The 22521-nt window shown below is 44.4% G+C and overlaps 1 protein-coding gene and 1 long non-coding RNA gene across 2 annotated transcripts in view; both read left to right on the top strand.

The window, feature by feature from the left end:
* KIF2A (kinesin family member 2A) overlaps positions 1-22521 on the top strand; it is a 289833-nt gene that overhangs the window by 65282 nt on the left and 202030 nt on the right. The gene's annotated exons all lie outside the window — the stretch shown is intronic.
* LOC139789834 (uncharacterized) overlaps positions 2487-22521 on the top strand; it is a 43363-nt gene continuing 23328 nt past the window's right edge. The window contains exons 1-3 of the long non-coding RNA XR_011723260.1: positions 2487-2750; positions 8352-8710; positions 9442-9542. This is a non-coding gene — a long non-coding RNA (uncharacterized lncRNA). The remainder of the gene's footprint in view (positions 2751-8351; positions 8711-9441; positions 9543-22521) is intronic.

The following is a 22521-nucleotide window of genomic DNA, read 5'->3' on the forward strand; positions in this document are numbered from 1 at the left end:
ATCCATTTGCACAAAAGAAATGGTTAACTGGATGAGCTCTCAAAATTAGAAAATATTTTCTTTAATATAAGATACTAACTTTAATGCTTCACAGAATGTCTTGTTTTTCCTAAGAAAGGCTATCCTTAACATCCTATTCCTGAAATTAAAAATTTCAGAATTTAGAGAAAGAAACACACAGCTCCTACAAACAAGAACAGTCACTAATGACAATTTCATAATACTGGACACACAAATACTTAAGGAAAATATCTCTCTAAACAATAAAAAACCAGCCCTGTCTAGGACAAAGCAATACAAATGGAGGAGAAAATACTTCATTACAAAAAACTTTTTGAATTGTGGTTTTGTGTGCTTAGGTACTACTGGCCAGATCTTACTTTCAGAGACAGCAGATACTTGAAGAAAATCCAGCTAGCCTTGGGCAAGGCTGACATGGTCTTGAAGATCAAAGCATTTTTAAAATTAAGAATACTATCCTGTAACTGACTTCTACACACTGATGTGAAAATAAGGCTGCTTAGAGATACTCCTTTGATCATAACCAACTAAGTCATCAGCCAGAAGGGTGTCTTGGAGATAGAAACCATGATGAAAGGAACATTATTTTTAGAGACTGACAGAGAGATGGCGTATCAGTCTTGTCAGGAATATTGTGAAAAAATGCTGCACTGTGAAAGTGACGGTAACACTTTCAGGTAAAACCCTAACACAAGCCTGATGGGTAGAGGAATAAGTATTTTGGAATTATGTAAATGCCAATCAATAGCAGGTGCTTAGTAGCGAAAACAGCACACAGAACTGAGAAACAAGAAAAAAAAAAATTATCACTAGTATGTTATGTTGTCACTACAGCATACCATGCTTGCCTGGAAGTTGATTGGGGTGGTGCATTCTGTGGGCTCTGTTCTGACAACACTTACTCAACTTTGGGAGGTGGCCTGAAGTTGTTTTCAACCAGGAGAAGCCTGGCAGCTGTATGAATAACCAAAAAATCCTCACATTCCTAAGTAACATTCTTCTGTCTTTGATAGTTCTGTTAGCTAATGCCAAAACACAGTCAAGTTGAGCTAATAACTGAGTATTAATAGAGAGTCTGCAGTATAGTTTAGATCCCGGTTTTGCAACCAAAGTGCAAATTCTCTTCGAAACTTAAGTATTATTTGAAACAACATTTGTGTTACAAGATTTTCTCTGGGTCAGATTATGCAGCGTTACGCTGGACACAAACAGCTGGAGGTACTACTGCTTCCATCAGCTCTGGAGGGCGGCTCCCTGGAAAAAAAATATTTAAAAGGTAATTCTCAGCAACTTCTGCTGATGCTCTCATTAACTAGGAGACTGCCTGTCCCTTCAGCTGCAGCCTGGTAACCCTGTCGGTGCGCAGGACAGGGCCCATGTTCTGCCGCCGCCGCCGGGGCTGCTCGAGGAGAGGAGGGACACACCTGCCGGCGCCGGGCCCAGCTGCAGTCACGGGGACCGAGGACTCAGGCCTGCGGTTGCACCAGGCACCTGTTCAATCTTTGTTACTGCCCCACATAACCAAGATCAAGTTGGTTAACGTTACACACCTCAGTGTAAAATTTATGTATGAACATTAATGCCATATATCAACACTGCACACCTGGTCCTCGACACCCTACTCTCTGCTGCTGTAACTGTTCAGAATAACCACGTAACTGTCAGAGGTTTACATTTTCCGCAGTTACTGTCAGTTCTTCGCACTCCCGGGAGGGTGCCACTGCCCCGCTGGGATGTCAAAGCCCGCCGGCAACGGCGCAGGGCCGCCAGGGAAGCCCGGCAACGCCGCTATTCCGACATCGGTAGCGGCAGCCGGGCGACGCCTCCGGGAGCATAAGGCGAGCGTTCCGTCGCACTCCAGGGGTCGTTATGAGGCGGGCTTGGTGAACCCCAGTCGCCGCTCCGCAGCCTCCGACCGAGTGGCTCTTACCCGATGGCGGGCAGCGGAGCGGGCCCGGCGCGGCGCCTCCACCCCTCCAGCGACAGCCGCGGACATCGGGCAGCGCCACGAGCCACTTGCACACCGCCCTAATCTCCCCCCCCTGCGGCGGATCTTCCTTCCGTCCGCGGGTAGCCGGGCACGCCGTTACAGCGTGGGCCGGGGGGCGGAGTGCCACGACGGCCGCGGTGCTCGCGGCTGGTGGCTCGAATTTCGGAAGAGGCGGGGGTCTCGCGTGCCAGGCCCAGCCCGCCCCGCCTCTCGCGGCTCTGGCAGACTGGAGGGCCGAAGCGGTATTGGATGCTGCAATCTGCCGCCCCGGCGTGGCGTGCGGTCTCCCGTTTCTTTCGGCTTGGCGTGCGGGCTAGTACCGATCCCTCGGCGGAGCCGGTCGTTGCCGGGCTCGGGCGGACTGTCGGGACGGGATCCGCGCCGTGGCGGCAGGCGGGAGGGTGAGACGGGGTCAGCGGCGTGTAGGAAGGGTTCTGTCACTCGCTGTCTCTACTGCTTTCTCCTCACACTGCTGCCCCAGTGTGGGGTCGTTCTCACAGGACACGTTCATGAAGTTCGCCAGCATAGATCCTTCCCATGGACTGCAGTTCTTCAGAAACTGTTCCATCTTGAGTCCTTTCTACGTCCCCTTCCCATGGGGTGCAGGCATTCAGGAACAGACTGTTCTGCATTTCTCACGTCTGGCCAGCAATCCTGCTCCAGTATGGGCTCCCCATGGGGTGGCAGCTTCCTCTAGGCACATCCACCTGCTCGGGCTTGGGTCCTCTGTGGGTTGCAGGTGGATGGATATCTGCTCTCCTGTTACCCTCTGCGGGGTGCAGAGGGACAGCCTGCCTCACCATGGTCTTCACCACAAGTTGAGGGTCATCTCTGCTCCTGTGCCTTGGCGCACCTCCTCCCTCTCTACTGACCTTGGTGTCTGCAGAGTTGTTCCTGTAATGTATTTGCATTCCTCTATCTGGCTGCTGTTGTACAGCAGTTTTCCCCTTCCTAACTTCTGTAGGAAAAAAAATCCGCGGAGGCTTAAAGGACGACACGCAGTCACCAATATGGTTAAAGTGAAGTCGTTTATTAACAGTGGACACTCGCTTTATATAGAGCCTTTGTTTATATAACAATATCTTGCAGGTGGCTATATCTTGGACACAAATTCTGTTCTCACAGAACTTCTGCTGGCTACCTCATTATCCTGTTATTCTTCTTTTCTACTGCCAGTTCCCTTATCTTTTTCCCATAGCTCATCTTTCAGTAACCTTGCAACTGGGTCTCAAGGCCCTTAGTTTACTCTAGCTAAAGCTAAATAGTCAGGATTGCTCACATGTCTGTTTCCCATCAGTTTTCCAGACAGTTTCCCAACATATCCCCCTTTTTGTTTTTGAGCAATCCTGACTTACTTCACCACGTGAAATAACATGCTAATAATACATTGCCATAAACAACATACTAACAATACGAAAGCATCAAAACCAATAATAACAAATATAATTGATAAACCTTGTCTAATTAAATCTCTAAGCTATCCCCATATCCTTAAGTGATTTAACCATTCATTTAACCCAATATATGCAAGAATTAATTTTTCATGTTATCTTAATCAATCGTTTTTGGTTGTGAATTGACTCTGAATGATCAGATAAATTCATGCAAATACGCTCCATCAAAGTCTTCACAAACATAACCTAAAAGCTAATAATAAAAAGTAAGTGGCAGCACGATATTATAAAACTGCATGTCTGACACTATCAACATCTTTTAGCATCTGTGTTAAAATACCAGAAGTTAAGTTCATCTACTTAGCAGTGCAACAGAATAGCACAATCAACAATCAACACATAGACAAGGGATCCCATAATCAACATATAAACGATCACATGAATTACAACATTAACAAGAACCTATTATCAATACAATATGAAAAGCACATTTCACACTGCAATGGAAGGACTTAAATACCTTTTTATTATGAGGAAGGTCTGGTGTCCACTGGTGCATAGAACCAAGAGGGCAGAGGAGGCTTATCTGACAAAAATTCGTCGGGGGGCCCCAAAAGCGTCCCCAGACCCCTCCTGGGTCACGGCACAGTGGAGTCCTGGTTTCCTTCATGGTTGCCAAATTGAGGCTCAAAAAGGCCTAATAAAATTGTTTAGAGACAGAATTCCAAGCCTTTAAACAGCAAAGGCACACTCCTTCCCCCCCCCCTCATTTCCCCCCCCCCCTTTTTTTTTTTTTTTTTTTTTGCTGTGGTGTCTGCAGCAGGGCTCATTTTTTGAGCAGCAGCAGTGTCTGTGGGGGCAGAGACAGCAGCTGCAGCTGTAGCAGATACACTGGCAATGCTCACCAGCCATATCTGAGTTATGCCCTTGTGTGAGGGGGAGCGAGAAGTGGCTGCGGAGGCAGGAGTGGGGGTGCTCTCTGTACCAGGAGCAGCTCTCACTCTCCAAACAGCAATTCTCGGCCTCCAAAAAGGCATACTCGTTCTCATAACTGTGGGGTTTTTTTTGTGGTTTTTTTGGTTTTTTGGTTTTTTGTTTTTTTTTTTTACTCCTCACCAATATATGAGAAAAATTAACAACAACCACTAGAAGATTCAAAAATGAAATGCTATTGCTACTAAAATCTGGTGGAGTCAGCCTGAAACAAAATGAAGCGGTACAATCTCCCAAACCAAAACTCAAGTGTAATTACCAAGTTTTTTTTTTGTTTTTTTTTGTTTTTTTTTTGGTGTTTTTTTTTTTTTTTGGTTGTTGTTTTGGTTTTTTTTGTTTGTTTGTTTGTTTTTTGTCTCTGTATGAAACACCAGTGGACCATGCACCACAATATAAATCAATATTGAGAACCATATTGCAATGATGGTCCTTAAGCAGCTTTATCTGCTTCTAGCATTTGCTCAGAAGCTTCTAACAATTGGGCTGCTGTAGTACCTTTTGGGAGTAGTCCTAATGCACGTTTAGTTTTTTTCATTAGCATTGTCATATGCTGACATATAAAAAATTTTGTTTTCATCTCTTCTGTCAAGTCGGGATGTGATATTACCATTGAATATAAGTGATCCACAAATTTTGGATATGGCTCCACTCCCTCGTTTAATATTTGTAAAAGAGGGAAGTGCTTGTTCAGGATCATGCACAGTTTGCAAAGCTTTATACGCCAATTCTTGTGAAAGTTGTAACACTTCAGTTTGAAACCATGCCTGCAAATCTGCACATACAAAAGGACAAGCACCAAGTAACATTTGTGCTTGCACTCCGTATAATGCATCGGTGTTCTGTCTAGGAATCACAGCTTCATTTTCACACAGCATCTGCCATTTATGATGAAATTGCAATTGTTGATTCCACCTTTCCCCCCCCCCCCCACTATCCCCTCTACCACCCTCCCCTCCCCATGTTGGATCTAGAAGAGGTGGAGCAGTGGGTGTTAAAGGGTTAAGGGAAGTAGGAGCAGGGATAGGGAACAGATCAGGGGATAAAAATGCATTAGTGCCCCTGGGTTGTTCAGGGTGTTCCCCGGAGCAAAAAACTAGGGTTTTTTCAGGGGTATACTCATCCTTGGTCTCCAGTTCTTTCAGTTTCTTCAGCAGTTCCCTGAGTTGCTTGTCTCCGAGTCCCAGTTCTTTCCTTGGTTGTTGCTCTATAGCAGGCACTGATGGTGTTGACAGGTGAAGCAGAGGATTAATTGATGGCAACTGTGGTCAAGAAGATAAATCAGGCATCGGAGGTGGAGAGGAAGGCAGTGGTGGCAGAGTGTTTGGGAGCTGTGGCAGGCGGGCAGGAGGGGGGGGTCTGCATTCCAAGGTTCCTCACCTGTGTTCTCCGGCTTCTCTCCCTCTGGGTCCTCCGACGATTCTGGTGGTGTTTTCGGTCGCATTTCGTTTTGCTTCTCAGTCCCATTTTTGCTTTTCATCTGACCCTCCAGGGTCAAATGGCACAGTTGGCTGAGATTGAATCAGTATAGTCCCTTCAGGTGCTGGTGGGGGCACCTTAGGTGTCTCAAATAACTGCCTAGAGGTCAAGTCCATATTTTGAGCATTCATCGGTATTGGTAGATCAGGTGTTAAGGCAGCAAATGCTGAGGCTGCTACTCTTTCACTTTTCGTCTCTGTTAAGGTTTCTCTAATCAATTTCCAGAGTGTGGCTAAGCGTCGTGCCTCCTTATCTCCATCGTTAATTTTATCCCATAGAGCAGTACCTATGGCTTCCCAAGTAGGTAACTCAAAAACGGTACCCATCGAGGGGATCAAGTCTCTATCCCGTGCCCATTTCAGTAATTCACGTAAGGTCCTGCCTTCGTGTGATAAACCTCTCTTAGAGAGAATACATTGGAGGAGCTTAACTACTGCCTCTTCTTCTTTAGAGAGTGTAGACCCCATCTTCTCCCCAGCCGCTCACCTTTTTCTTGGCAAGATTCTTCAGTTTCGAGGTACCTCTTTCGTTCCGTAGCCGGGCACCAGCTACATAGACCGCCGGGGCAGCAGTCTCCTTTCGACTGGCTTCTCCGCTCCTGCCGCACCGTTCCTTCGGTCAGCTTTCTCGCTACCCTCTCATTCCAGCTGTCTTCATCGCTCCTGGAAGCAACAGCGAGAGGGTCCCTGTTCGGGCACCAAATGTAGGAAAAAAAATCCGCGGAGGCTTAAAGGACGACACGCAGTCACCAATATGGTTAAAGTGAAGTCGTTTATTAACAGTGGACACTCGCTTTATATAGAGCCTTTGTTTATATAACAGTATCTTGCAGGTGGCTATATCTTGGACACAAATTCTGTTCTCACAGAACTTCTGCTGGCTACCTCATTATCCTGTTATTCTTCTTTTCTACTGCCAGTTCCCTTATCTTTTTCCCATAGCTCATCTTTCAGTAACCTTGCAACTGGGTCTCAAGGCCCTTAGTTTACTCTAGCTAAAGCTAAATAGTCAGGATTGCTCACATGTCTGTTTCCCAACAGTTTTCCAGACAGTTTCCCAACAAACTTCTATTCCAGAGATGCTACTACCTTTGCTGATACTCTCAGCCTTGGCTGTTCGTGGGTCCTGGAGCCAGCTGGAAATTGCTCAGTTGGACATAGGGGAAGTTACCTGCTTCTTCTCATAGAAGCCACCCCTGCAGACCTCCCACTACTGACACCTTGCCACACAGGCCCTGTTCAGAGGAAAGCTAAAGCAGAGTTTAAAAGATGCATCACGTGAAGTGTAAATGCAAGGGCTGAGTCACTTGTCCTGTTCAATTGCTGCTGTAAAGAGACAGCTGATGTTGTTCATTGTTTTGAAAGCCCAGTTTCTTTACAGAATCATCAGTTTTCAGTTTGTTTTTGTTGTTGAGGATATTTGCCCATTTACAGATTGCAAGGTCTTGGTTTGTGGTTTTTTAATTGTGCAGGGATGTTACTGATATAAAAGATCTTCAATCTTGTTGCTAGCTTTGTTGTTAAGGTGATGGGTTTTTTTTAAAAAAACCGAAATTTTAAACCTATGTCAGAATATGATTTAATTTTTATAGTTTTCTTGCCATCACCATAAAAAAATATACACCTCTTTTTTTTATTTCCTTGGAGGTTGGGAAAATAAGCTTTTTTTGGTATTAAACAGAAGCAGATCATCAAACCTATTTGTTGAGGAGAAATTGTGCTGTGTATTAAAAAGTTGTAATACTGTTTCTGTGGTCATTTTAAATGTAAGCTCTGTGTCTTCTGGAAAGCAGTGTTTTATTTTGGCATTGTAGAGTATAAGAATGTATTTATATTAGAAATTAGTCAATTGGCATTCCTAGTGCAGCTGTCCAGCATTTTGCATCTAAACTGATTATGATGGAATACAAATATATTGAGGAAAGTGTGGTTTCTTAATTGTGAAGCTGTAATTTATCCTCTTTTAATCAACATACAATTTCTAGATAGTTTGAATTGTGGAATTTCACTATCTGAAATGTGTTTTTTCTCTTTTGGGGAAGACTATTCAGAGAATACAAAAATGTTAATATTCTGCATCTTTGCCTCTTCAGACAGCCCCACAGTTTGCTTTGCCTGCATCTGAAATCACTGCTAGTTGCAATTTTGCTTTTAGTTTGCTGTGCTGCACAGCAGAGGTAACCAGTTTAAAATCAAAATATTTTCTGTAATTCCTCAAATCTAGTAAGTGTACTTGTAATGATAGAGTTAATGCTTGCTTTTTCTGCTGAGAGATTTCTGAAAGCAAAATATTTTCATCACTGTATCTTGATACTGCCTGTGAGTGGGTGTATAGTGCTGTCTTCCACAGTGTAGTCTAATGAACAATTAACATGGGGTATTTAATAAAAATTTCAAATACCTGTATATATTTACTGCGCTTTTTTTTTTTTTTTTTTTTTTTTTTAAGGTTTTTTTCTCTGTTTTAAATGTTCACAGATTTTGATGGATCTCAGCAGTGCTAGCACTATTGTTTGACCCAAGCCAAGGTACTGCAGTATTGAAGTCAGCTGAGGAACAACTGAAGCAGTGGGAGACCCTGCCAGGTTTTTATACGGTCATATTGGTAAGATACACACTGGAAGAGTGCTCCGAGTAGATTTCCAAATAATTTTGAAAGTGGCTCTATAGAAGACTGTTGAACTATGGCCTCTGGCTGAGGAGTGCCTGGAGTCATCATGGTCCAGCTACTAGTATCCTTATGCTGTGCAGTGGTAGTTGTTGTGATCACTGTGTCTCAAAGCAGACTCTTTTCCCAGGCATTCAGAGGAAGAATTCCAACGGAGAGGCATGATGTGGTGAGCACTAATGCTAAATCTGTTGTTGGCCTTTTATGGATACTAAATAATAGAGACCTAAGAGGACCCTTGTCAAAGGAATTTCCTATGGGGCAGAGGCACTTGCATATATTAGGGCACTAACCACCTTCTCCTTACTGTGGAGTTGTACTGAATTGTTACTTTTCAGTAGAAATCCTCCCATGCTTCTGATTGCTCTAAGTTTGATATCCAGCTGGTATTGCTTTTCTTCTTGTCAGTGGAGAGAGATTCCCAGGGAGATGAGCTGACTGGGCTGGTAGTAAAGTTCCTGAAGTAGGAAAAGTGGATACTTCTAAAGGCATTAAGACCATTGATGAAATATATGCATTAAGGTGGTGCAGGGTCATGTAAACATAGTCAAAGAAGGACAGTTTCAGATAAGATACTTACAAGTTAATGATTTTATTCTCCAATTCTTATGTGTATGTTTTCAATAGTCTTAAAAGCACAGATTAACTGCTTCTCCTACAACTGTCTTCAGTGGATAGGATGGATGACTCAGAATTGTGAGTGACATGTTCTGTTCTTTGTAGACTTGTTTCGTTAGTTTGCAAAGTTGAAGGCAAGTCAGGTGACTTAGGGCAAGGGCACCTGTATATGAAAAGTTCTGTGCTTTTACACAAACACCAGTGCATGTGTTAATGCAACATCTATCCTGCTAGTGGAATAACAACAGTTTTTAACTTAAGTTTTTTTCTTTCTTTTAACAGAATATCTTTACAAATCATACCCTGTATGTGAATGTAACATAGCCAGCTGTGCTGTACTTAAAAAAAGGAATTGACTGCTACTGGAAACAGGTCTCACCACAGTATGTTCTGATTTCCTGCCACTTCACCCTTTCAGTTAGGTTTTTGTTACTCTTGAACAAGAAAAGAGCAAATTCCTTGGTTGATAGAAGTTATTTTGGAATTTGTGGTGAAAACTGATAAAGTATTTCAACATTAGAACTCACTAATGAGCCACTGTTTTCATATTATTTCCTACAGCTCTATTTATGTTATACTTTTAAAACCAGATTTTCTGTTGGGGGGTATGAAGCATGAACTCTGCTTATGCTTAATCAAAATTGTGCAGAATTCCAATTTAAAGAAGACTGAGACAACTAAGTTGACAAAGCAGCCAAGCCCCAATTGTGTGGTTTGCCACAGATTTATAGACACCTGATATCTACTGAATTATTTATAGATTTGTTTGTTACATATGTAAAAATACCTTTTTCTAACATAATAATCTTAATTCAACCATTCCCACAGTTTGCAGCTGGCACAAGATCATAACACTCTTGAGAACCCAAACTCCTCCAACCATTCCCAGGCTCACACCACTCTGTTCTTAGCACCTTTATCTCAAGTAGCTCCATCTGTTCTCCTGGTGTTTTTCCACAATTTTCGTAGAAACCAGATTTTGAAGTAATATGATAAACATGAAGCTATGTCCTGGTTTGAGCCAGGACATAACCAGTTTTCTTTTTAGTAATTTTAAGTCTTGTACGTAACTGCACTTTCCTAAGTTAACAGTGAATTTTTCAGTCAGTGTCTGCTTGGAGGACTGATAACTCCAGGTACTGCTGAAGAGTCATATGCAGAACCAAGAAGCAGACTGGAGAGTTGACAATAATTGACAAAAAAGTATTCCACCCCATCCACCCCATACTCAGTACAAAGCTTGAGGGGTCATGATGGTCAGGCTCTCCTCATTCACGACCAGCATCCTGAGAAGGCTCCATTTGTTCTTCTGCCTTTGATCCAGATCCCCTACATTCGTGCATCCAGCGTTGCTGGGGTGCATGGGGGGTAGGCTCAATATCAGTTTTGAATATATGTATACATACCCTTTTTAATCATTATTGTTTATTAAAGATATGTAGTTTAGTTTGCAGCCCATGAGTCTTTCTCCATTATTCTATTTTCCTTCCACTTTTTTCAGAAGGGGGAGGGGTTAATAGAGAGCATCTGTTGCTTGTTTATTACCAGCCAGTGTTAAAGCTTGTTAAACATCTGGACTTCCTGACAGTGGCTGATACAAAAAGGAGGAAGTCTCTTGGAGAAATTATTAAGGAGTCATATGATCTAAGCTGATGGATAATTCATACTGAATATGTATGTGAGAAAGAGGATGTTGCTATCAAGTTCTGATTTCCATTTTCCTTTGTTCTGATATGTGAGTTCTGACAGTGTATGACAAAAAGTTCTTACTGTTCTCGAACACAAACTGATTTACTGACAAGTTACAAGCAATGCCATTATAGTTTCTGCAGAACCAGGTACTTGTCACTGTTCTGTGGGAAGTTTTTTATTTTTAATTTTAAAAATACTTGTTATTTCATAAACAGATTCAGTTTTCCTTCTCTGTTTTTGTGAGACCTGGAAGTGTTCAGTCCCTCTTTTAAATGCTAGTGTTATAAATAGGTGGGAAATCATTGTCAGGTGGTGTAGAGTGTAAATTGGAATTCCAGGTGCAGTTAAATTTTATGGATCATGAATCTAATGTACAGAAAGCGTGGCATGATTTTTCACTGTTCTTTTTTTGAGTATTTTAATGTATTTTAGCTTACATGGTAAGCTTTTTTAAAGATCCAAGAAAGAGGGAAAAGGATTATTGGTCTCTTTTCAGGCACACTTTGGCCTATTCTCTGAAACACTTGCCAGCCTTCTCAACAGGTGATCTGACTCCATGATTTCTGCATTTTTAAAAAATTTATTCAGAAATGACTTTTCTTGAATTTGTGTGCTACTAAGAGTTTGTTTTCTTGAACATTTTTTTTATTTTACAGATAATTACTGTTAAATTATCTGATTTTATATCAGGTTAAATACCTGATTTTATTACCATGTTGGCAACTTTAATAAAGCTTCTCAAATTTGTTTTGTTTAAGTAACTATATATAGCTCCGGTTTGGATTTCTGCTTTATGAAAGAATAGACTTTAAAAAAAAAAGCTCCAGAAAAAATTTTTAAAAATGCGCACACGTTTCCCCACTCTACAAATGCAGGGAATGTTGAGGGACTTTCAAATTTCAGACTGCGAAAGAGTCCAGCAGAAGGGCTTGCAAGTTCTCTCTTGACGGAAAAATGCTGTAGTTTCAGATCCAGCATAAGCCCGAGCACCGGGGCCTGCTTGCTAGTGCCCAGCCAATTAATCAATTAATCAATCGCCATGCCCACTAGAGCATGTCCCGAGGTATGTCATACGCAGTTTTTAAATACTTGCGGGGATAGTGACTCCACCATCTCCATGGGCAGCCCATATAAGACAGCATAACTCAAAGAGATTTGTAATTTTAAAATTTATTTTACAGCATCGGTGCCATGTCTAGCATCTCAAAGAAGTGGTCATGTCAAAAAGTGTAAAGGAATCTATCCCAACCCTAAGCTAACTAGTCTTGAAGTATTCCGAAGTCTTCCATTTAGTTCCTCAGGAAAATAATTATCCTGGGCACCATAGCTAATTCTGCAAGGTTCTGCGAGCTTGTCAGTATCTGATCTTTCCTGCTTCCAAGGCATAAGGTATTGTCCTGGTTTGGGCCAGGATAGAGCTAATTTTCTGTCTTGTAATTTTGCTCTCAGCTATGTCTCTCATAAGTAGCTGCACTTGCTGAAATTAACAAAAAGTTTCTCAGTCAGTGGCAGCTTCTAGGACTGCTAACACTCCATGTTTATAGTTATGGCTGGAGAATGGTATGCAGAACCAAGGCCACTGCTCAGTTCTGAGGAATATCTTATCCTCCAGAAAGAGAAAGGAAGTAATATCACACCTGCAACCCCCCTTTAGGGAGAGCAGACAAGACAAGTAACCAAAACTGACCAAACAGAGTATTCCATTCCATAGGTGTGATACTTGGTATAAATTTGAGGAATCATATGGGTCAAGTCCCTTCGGTATTCACCCTTGTTTTCCCTTCTTTGCCTGTCCCTGTTTGCTTTGGCATTCTGGAGGATTCTGTCCATTTGTCTGCCTCTAGTCCCAGTCTATACCAGCCCAAACCTTGTGTATTCCTGCCTCTAGTACCCAGCTGCTGCTGACTCCAAGAGTCCAGCCTGGAGCTTTCCAGGGTTGCCCTCCAACCTCGGTGGTGACATGAGCATTACTGGGGCAAAGGTGGAAGGAACATGGTACTGTTTTTCCAGTATCACAGAGTCATAGAATCATCTGGGTTGGAAAGGACCTCTGAGATCACTAAGTCCAACCCTTAGTCCACTACCACTATAGTTCATGGCACTGAGTGTCACATCTGCTCTCTTTTTAAAAACATCCAGGGTTGGAGAATCCACCACCTCCCTGGGCAGCCCATTCCAATGTCTGATCGCCCTCTCTATAAAGAATTTTTTCCTAGTATCTAACCTGAACCTCCCCTGACAGAGCCCTCTTGTCTTACTGGTAGCTACCTGGGAGAAGAGACTGACCCCCACCTGGCTACAGTCTCCCCTGAGCCTCCTCCAAACGAAACCACCCCAGCTCCCTCAGCCCTTCCTCACAGGACTTGTGCTTGAGTCCCTTGACAGCTTTGTTGCCCTTCTCTGGACCTGCTCCAGCACCACAATCTCCTTCCTGGACTGAGGGGCCCAGAACTGGACACAGGACTCAAGGTGTGGCCTCACCAGGGCTGAGTACAGGGGCAGAATCCCTTCCATGGACCTGTTGGCCACACTGTTCCTGATACAGGCCAGGATGCCACTGGCCTTCTTGGCCACCTGGGCACACTGCCGGCTCATGTTCAGCTTCCTGTCAACCCAGACTCCCAGGGCCCTTTTTGCCTGGCTGCTCTCCTGCCACTCTGTGCCCAGTTTGTAGCTCTGTGTGGGGTTATTGTGGCTGAAGTGAAGGACCTGGCACTTGACCTTATTAAACTTCAATCCCATTAGAATTGGCCATACTCTTCAGTCTGTCCAGGTCACTCTGCAAAGCCCTCTTATCTTCTAGCTGATCGACACTCCCCCCGTCCCAACTTAGTGTTGTCTGCAAATTTGCTAATTTTATATTTTTTATATTTTTATATTTGCTAAGTGTATATTTGTATACATATAATAGTTTTTAATTTCTTTATAATTGCCATCTCATTAAAGCTGTGTAGTTTAGTTTCCAACCCATAAGTCTCTCACTTATTCTCTCTCCATTCTTTATCAGGGAGGGGGATTAATAGATAACATGTCTCATCCAGTTAATTGCCTGAATTAACTGGTTCACCATGGATCAGAGAAGGTGTCAGGGCACCTTGAAGCACAGGAATGACAGGAATGTCAACAAAGGGCTGCAATTATGACTTTTACTCATGGTAAATTTCAGGCCATTAATGATCACCCAGCACTCCAACCTATGCAGATCTCTCTGCAACTTCTCTCATCTTCCCTCCTGCCTTTCTGAGGGAAGCTGGAGATGCTGAGCTGCTCCCTCTTGCTGGTGCTTCAGCAACAGTTATTATGCTGGAAATGGAAGAGAGGCCATGGTCATGTGCTTGCCCAGAGAGAGGTGGAAGAGATACCCAGGCCCCATGGACTTACAAACATTCAACAGGTACAGCCACTCCCCGGACAATGTCAAGGTCCACAAATGCTAAGTCACTGTTGTGTGGTTGTGGTTGTCCAACTCAAGAGGATCAGGCAGCCCAAGTGCTGCCATTAGTCTTAAAGACTGGGGCAAAATTAGAAGCATTAAATGCCTCCACTTCCTTCTGCATCCCTATTTGCCGGGTGACCATAAAGTATAGACTTAAGTCTTTCCTTAGACCTCCTCTTGCTACTAACCTACCTGAAAAATCCTTTTTTTGTTGTCTGATGCAACACTGGCTGGTTTCCACTCAAGCTGAGCTTTGGCCTTTTGTGACACTTTCACTGGGGCCTGGCAGCAGCTCTGGGTGCCAAACCCAGCAGCCACTTTCTGTCCTTCCCCTCATCTTGTGTGGCCAGGTTGTCTGCAGCAGGAATCATTGGGCAGTGACTGACAGGATGCTGAGCAGCCCTGAGGAGCACATAGAAGACTGAGCAAGGCCAAGCAACCCAACTCAGTGGTGCTGCAACCAGCATCCCTGCAGGAAAGGATCAGGTGCCGTGGCACCTTGGCTCATGGGAAAGGGGCCCTACAAGAGAAGAGGGCCAAGACCCATGGCACTGTGCTGTGGGGAGAGATGCACTATGAGGGCACAGGCCCCATGACAGTCAAAGAAGGGGAAGATCAGAGGGAGATGCTGCATGGCACTCTGCAGTTGTCATCGTTTGAACATGAGGAACTAGAGGAGAAGGACTTTTGGACTCTGAGAGGGGTGAAACACAAAGGGAGAGGTCTATTCCCTCCCATTTTCTGGCCATACTAAAGTTCGGGAGGACCAGCAGCTCCTCCCCTTTTTCTTTCTGCTCACTGCTGCCTGTGCTGCTTCTGTGCTGCACCAGCTTGACACGTGCTAGTCAGTCCCTATCTATTGGGTTATGTGTGTGTGTATATATATATATATATACACATATACATATATATATGTTTGTATATATTTGGGGTTTTTGTTACTTTGTCCTTTATGTTATTACTTTTCCTCTCTGTTAGTAAATCTGTATCCAATTGATTTCAGTTTCTAACTTCAAGTGTCCAGTCTTTATTCTCCTTTTATCTTTCCTTCGTAAGTGGGGTAGGAATAAAGAGGAATTTTGTCCTTAGGTTAGTGGTCTGCCAAAATTGCTAAGCTGTGACAGCAGTGGACAGGAGGAAACAGCATTGTCTCAGGAAAAGGGGGAGAAAAGCAGCATGGGGCAGGGGACATCAGTGCCACCTGTCAGTAGCAGCAAGACCTTTTCTGCAGTTTTTAGGACTTTGTTTTCATTTACTGCCTGCTTAGAAGGCTGGGAGACCCTGAGGGCTGGGGGATGCCCCATCTGCTGGCCCAGCCGTGGTTTCACTGTTCTTCTAGTGGTGCTGATGCGGTGGGCTCTTTTTGGCTGGAGGAGGAGAGGTCCCGCAGCTGCAGGCCCTCCTCTTTGGAGGTTGCTACGGCCCCACGGGGGAGTGTTCCCTGCCCTGGCTGGTAGTAGGTGGACATGCTGTAGCATCCTGGGGCCCCTCCTGAGGCTCTTCTTCCTCCCTGGGGATAGGAATAGGGGCAGAGGAAGGCCTGCCTGGACTCCTGTGAAGGGCAGCTGCTGAGGTGCTGGGGAAGGGCATCCCTGAAGCAGACGAAGGGCATCCCTGCAGCACCATTGCACAGCAGCATTCATGAGCTGCAGCACAAATGTCACACAGTTTTCCAGGGAGGTCCTCAGCAGTTGGACCAGCACCTCTTCATTCAGGCCAAAGATGAGCAGGAGGGGCTCAACAAGGTCCCTCACTAGGGCTGCCCTGAAACACTGGGTCCCAAAGATCAGTCCCATCTCCTGAGGCACAGAGGGCAGAAGGTGGAGCTGGAGGAACACTGGGTGGTCCTGGAAAAGGGATGACCAGGTGCTGGGTTTGAGGCCACCCAGAGGAGCCCTGGGCACCATCCTCACAGACAGCACTTCCATTGCTGTAGGGCTGTGGGCAGCTGGATGACCAGGAGCTCATCCTGCCTGGTGGCCAACCACTGAAGATGCTGCAGATGGTGTGACAACACCCTCCTCAAAGTTCTCATCTGCCCACACCCAGTGAATGATGGAGATGATCCTTATTCAGAGAGGGCACTTGGGCTTGTGCTCAGCCCACTGCAAGGGGCATGGGTAGCAGAATTTGTGGAAGCATGGCATTGCATAGCTGTCTCCTGCCAGCTGTCCAAGCATACTGGACAGTGGTCCTCCAGCTCTATGGCAGTGTTCTCCATGTGCTGTGATGGGCTGAGGAAAGACAGAGATGTCGAGCTGATCCCTCTCACTGACACTGCAGCAATGGGTGTCTTGCTGGAAATGGGAGGCCATGGTCATGTGCTGGCCCAGGGAGCGGTGGAAGAAATGCCCAGGTTGCTCAAGAACGAAATGCTCCCAGCTCCCCAAGATGATGTGTCTCCTCCCAGCTCACCACTGCTGCTGCAAGCATGCCTCCTGTGTGCTCCAGCTGCCTAAAGCTGGCAGGTCCAGGTTAAACTCCTGCGATGGCTCCAGGGTAGAGCACTGAGAGCTGCAAGGAGAAACTCCCTGAGCATGACACCTGCACCAAAGGCCTCACTCAACGCTGCAAGCCTTGTGAACCCTCTCAGCTGGACTGAGGCTACAAGCTGTCTGGGTGAGACTCAGCACCCAGCTATAAGCACTGAGTGATGCAGGGTCACAATCCATTGCACAGCAACATCAGATTCCATAGAATTCCATGGATTCCATGGATGGGATCACATCCGATCAAGAGAACTCAGCAGGCATCCTCATCCACAGCGCTCTGTCTACCCAGCAACACACTGTGGTCCCAGCACACACATCTGGGGTTACTGCAAGACCTCTGCCCAGTCCACCCCCTCAACTCTTTTCTTGTTCTGTGCTCAGCACTTGTTTTTTTCAAACCAGTCAGCAAAGCTTCAATTGGATAACACCTTGTGCCTGCTTTGGAGGCTGCAGCACAAAGTTCTGCAGGCTCTCTCTCCACTTCAGCATGTCTGGCGAGCCCTTTGGGCTCCCCTGCTTCCTCCCATGGGGCAGCACAGGCAGCACTTGACTCAGTCTCCCAGGTTTTCTCCTGTCTTTCTCCCCTAGCCAGAGGGCACAAGGGAAGGGTGGACTCCCCCCCCACCTCTGCTCAGCACCCATCAGGACTTATCCAGGCATTATGTTACATCCGGCATCTTTGACAGGAGAGAGGTCAACAAGCCAGAAGGGCTCAAGGGAAGCTAAGGAAGGTAGGTCTGTGTGGCTGGTTCACCATGGAGCAGAGAAGGTGTTGGGGCACCTCAGGCCTACAGGGAAAGCATCAAGGGGCTGGGAACAGGCTCTTCCTCACACTGCCTGGTGGGAGGGTGAGAAACAGTGGCCGCTACAGCAAATAGAGCTTCAGGTTTCTCACCTCTTCATGCAGCTGGTGTTTGGTCTTCTCCAGTTGTTCCCAGTCCCATCTGCAGGATGAACATCTCTGTTCTCTGATCATCAAGGAAAGCCAATAATGGCTATCTTTGACAGTAAGAGTCAAAGGAAGGAGAAGAGGTGGATGAACCCACCATGTGGCTGGATGAGGAGGATTAAGGAGGCAAAAACTGAATTTCAGGAGAAGGAAAAGGTAGCAGAGGACAGTAGCCTGAAAAAAAGAATTTATCAGGAAATAAAAACAGTAGGAAAAGGATGAGGACATGAATAGATGTCTTACAGACAAAATTGTATGAGGATCACGAGTAAATTGTTAAGAAAGTGAAAAGGAGAAAGAGAATGCCAAAGAGCCAACAGATATTTGATGTGAATGAGGTGAGACAGGGATCAGATCAAAGCCTGAGACCAAAGCTGGAAAAGAAGGCTGAAGAATGCTGATGATGAGGAGGATCTGCTTTCCAGATCCAAGTTTTAAAAAAGGCATGTTGAAGTGACTTCTGTGTAGAAGATCCTGAAATGACTTACTTCTGAGAATACTAATGATAACTCAAGGTTCAAGGGCATTGACAGAGATATGCAGAGTCTTGTTGATGAGCATTTTCATAATGTATGTCATGCAGTAGCCTTGCCAGGGACCTGAAGAGGGACAGAATAAGGGAAGTGAAGCAACATTTTCATGTAGTGAAATGAGGCAGCTAGGTGCCACTAATTGCCAGGTAGTGGGCATGACCTTGTGTTATGCCCACCTGTGCCTGATTAGGGCGGGCCCCTACTGCGCATGAGCAGGATTAGGGGACCAATAAAGCTCACTCCTGAGGAAGCCAGGGGGGAGGCCATTTTTGGAGCAATAGCACCGATTCAGGCTGGTCAGCCCTGAGAGCATTAGACTCAGAGCACTATTCGTGAGTTTCTCCTGGAACACCTGGTTGGACCTTGGAGCGCCGTGCCCTAAAAGAGGTTCATCTTGCTACAATTTTCAGGTTAGTATTTTAGCTGTTGAGACAGATTTTGGAAATCTTATATTTGAGAGAACAGCCTCTACTCTCTATTCTGCATCCTCTGCTCTCAGGTTGCCAACACCCCATCTTCCTGCAATTTCTCAGCCAGACCACTACTGAGGAAGGACAAAGGAATACATAAGAAATAGTCTCACAGGTTTTGCTGCTGGAGCCAGAGCACAACTGTACCACCCCAAGCTGGTGGGGCTGAAAATATCCTGGTGCATGTTCTGCAAAAAGGCATGAGCAACCAAAGATTCCCAGGGGGAATGGACAGCAGATATAAAAAATCTTCCACTTCACCCTGAGCAATACCCAATTTCCACAGAAAACGGCAGATCCACTGAGGGTGTTTTGGGAGTGTGGCCCTAGCCCAGGCACTGTTTAGGAATTCAATGTCTCCAGCAACAACTGGGAGGCAGCCCAATTAAAAAACATGTCTTGCCTGCACTTCCTTCAGCTCTGAATGAATGTTTCACAAAAATCTCCACAAGCAACCCTGTCTCCCTGTGAAATTCTTTTTGAAAGACTGAGCCGGAGCCTTCAACCCTACCAATGAAATTTATTAGCAGGAAATTAAAACATGACCTGATCTGTTTTACAGTCTCATTGGTTATTAAATTGAATCAGGCTGGGGCACAGTTAATGAAACCAATGTCTCTGGTAAGGGCTCTGCATCTCTTCCCTCTGGGGAATAATGTCTGTGTAAAAGTACACAAAAGAAAGAAGAAAGGACAACTTACTTCCTTGGTGGGAGGGTCCTGAATGGCTGGAGTGGTGGATCCTGTGACAGGTAGTTCAGGGAGAACTAAGAGGCGTGATTTGGGGCAGCGGTCATTGGTCACTAGAGGTACCCAATTCAAGCTGTCACCCTAGAGCTTACATAAGAGGAATTCAAACCTTGGACCTTGCATCTTCAGTGGGATCCTTGGTTCAGACCTACTCACAGTGGCTGGCGTGCTTTAATCCCTGGATTTGGACCATAAGAGTTAAGCTTTGGACCATAAAATGAGCCTTTGGAAGCAGAACCAAAGACTTTGGAAAGTAAAAATGATCTTTTGGACACTAAAAATGTACTCTAAAACCCATCTTTCTCTCTGACAAATGAAGGCTTAGACCCCCTAAAATGAAACCGTGTGCTGTAGAAACAGGCTATGGGTAATGAAAGACAGGTTGGGACCCTCAACAGTAGGATTTGGGACCTAAATAGAAGGCTCTGAGCTACAAGCAACAAATGATGCTTTGGACCTGTAGACAAAGGGAAACTTCATGGTTTCTTGAGAGCCACAAGAAATGATGCTTTGAGGCTTTCGGTACTCCACTGGAGGCTTAAGATTTACAAGAGGGTTTGGATACTCTGAGCATTTGGGCCCTTAAAAAAACAAACAAACAAAAAAAAAATCCAGAGAAATCTGCAACAAAGCTAAAACCAGAATTTCATCTTCTCTCTCCTATCTTACAGTGCCAGAGGATGGAAGTGTGCAGAAAGCACAAGTAAAGTCAGCCCAAACCCACAGAAAAAACAGTTTCAGAGAGATTGGGGCAGGCAAGCCAAGCAGGTCTACTGAACAATGATGGCATATTTCCTTTATTTGTAATTAAAACACAGCCAATATCAGAATCAACTGATTCAACATTCATTTTTATTTTCATTCTTCTAGCTGCCCCAGATTAATATGCAGACAGTAATCTTCACTGCACTGTATGCTGTTTTCAGCTCTGCCATAAAAAGGCTGAACAACACCATTTTTGTCATGATGGTAGCTGATCTAGCCCTGGCTGTTTGAGATTGCCTGGTACAGCATACACACAGCTATGCAAGGAGCTATAGAAATAAAAACCATTTGTTGACAAGCCTTATCCAAATTCAGTGCGACAACCGAAGCATATGAGAAAGTCTAGTTCATAACCCTATGAACAACTTTTACAACAATAAATTTGAAACTGTTCTTATGATTGCAGAGAAAGCTTAAGGAAAATCAAGAAATCTGGGATATTATCATAATAGGGAAACATATTGTGAACAACCAAACTGTAAATAACTTCATTCTAGAATCAGAGAATCAGAGAATAAATTGGGTTGGTAGGGACCTCTCAAGGTCATCTAGAACACCTGTAACTAGATCAGGTTGGTCAGAATCTTGTCAAGCCTCACCTTGAATATCTCCGGGGATGAGGCCTCAACTACCTCCCTGGCCAGCCTGTTCCATTTTTATCAGTACCCTAATGGTAAAGAGCATTTTCCTAACATCCAGTCCAAGTCCACTCCTTTCTAGCTTAAACCCATTGCCTCTCTAGCCTTCCTGTAGGCACCCTTCAGATATTGGAAGGTATCTGAAGGGTGTCTTTAACTGATGAATGAGGGTTCTTGTGAAGACTTCTTGTGAGAGTTGGACTTTGATGTACTGGTACTGACAAGAGGAGAGGGACAGCAGTCAGGGTTCACAGGGCGTGGTTTTCAAATGTCATGTGGGTGTGAAAAGTTCCTCCTACTGGTTTTCACTGAAGTTTCTTTGTGTCCCTCATAGTGTTCTCTCTCTCCCTGAAGCAAGCATCAGATGACTGCAACCAGTTTTACAGTGCCATCAAACTACAGCCATTTTGATAATTTGTGCTGGTTGTAATAGGAATAAAGAGGTGAAGAGGTGCATGTAATATTCATTTTTGGTAGTGAGGAATCTGGAACTTTCAGTCTGGACAGTCAGAGTGTGTCTTCTTGCTTCTTTTAATGCTTTTGTAGGTTCATGACTGTGATATATGATTGTAATATATGTTAATGAATTTGTATTCCTAACCAGTAAATTCAGAATTAAACTAAGAGAAAAAAGCGAATGTGGGGCTAAACAAAGCAATTGAGACCTATAATTTTCCACAAAAACAGTCTAAGCAACACAAGGCCTTAACAAGACTAACTTCTGTCTTGGCGATAATTGAAGTGTGGGTCTTGTTCTTAAAACAAGGCACTGCCAAGGCTTAACTAGGCACCAAAAGAATGCAAACATCTGCACAAAGACAACATAAAAATGCCACAACCAGCAGAAAAGGGAAAAATTATGGCTAGTGTCTAATTTTGCTCTGTAACGAGATAATGAAGTCGGTGAAAACAAGAAAGGTAAAGAGTTCAAGTTTGAGGAAGACTTCTTACTTCATCCAAACACCCCCTGACAACCACCCCAAGAGGACTCTGTCTAGACTCTGCCTAGACTCCACCTATCATGAATATTGTAATAACATGAGGTAATCCCTATGAATATGTATGTAAACCCACCCCTTTTTAATATTCATAGAATTATAATCAATATAAGGTAATTCTAGAGTTTTAGAGGTGTGTGTGTGAGTGGAGCGGAGACTCCCCATGCACCCAGTATTGTTTTGCTCACTGCAATCTCAATTTTATTAATTAATTAAACTATTAACCGAATTTGAGTCTCGGTCATTTTTAACAACGACCACCTGGAATACTTGATAACTAGCTTCTGAGCAGCACAGGCAATTGCAGAGGAGCAGCACCAGCAGCAGGTACATGATAGGCTTCTGTGTTTTACACTTTGCATTTTCATACAGAGTGCTGCTAAAGCATCTAATAAACTTGTGTTCTGGATGCTTGAGCTGAATCAGCAGGTTCTATTCCTCTTCAGTGCATCTGTTAGGCAAATCTTTGCCCCTTTGCTTAGAAGCATAAATAGCATTGCTGATCTGAAAAGATTTTCTTGCTCTCAGGAGATGTACAGCTGCTACAGAAGTAGTGAGGTTATGTTCTGTAGAGGACGTTAGAGGAATCTTTCTACTCTATCATTCTGAACTCCAGAGGTTGTTTGTAAGAAAGCTTTAG

The sequence above is a fragment of the Heliangelus exortis genome, chromosome Z, assembly GCF_036169615.1.
Source record: "Heliangelus exortis chromosome Z, bHelExo1.hap1, whole genome shotgun sequence".
In the NCBI taxonomy this organism is placed as follows: domain Eukaryota; kingdom Metazoa; phylum Chordata; class Aves; order Apodiformes; family Trochilidae; genus Heliangelus; species Heliangelus exortis.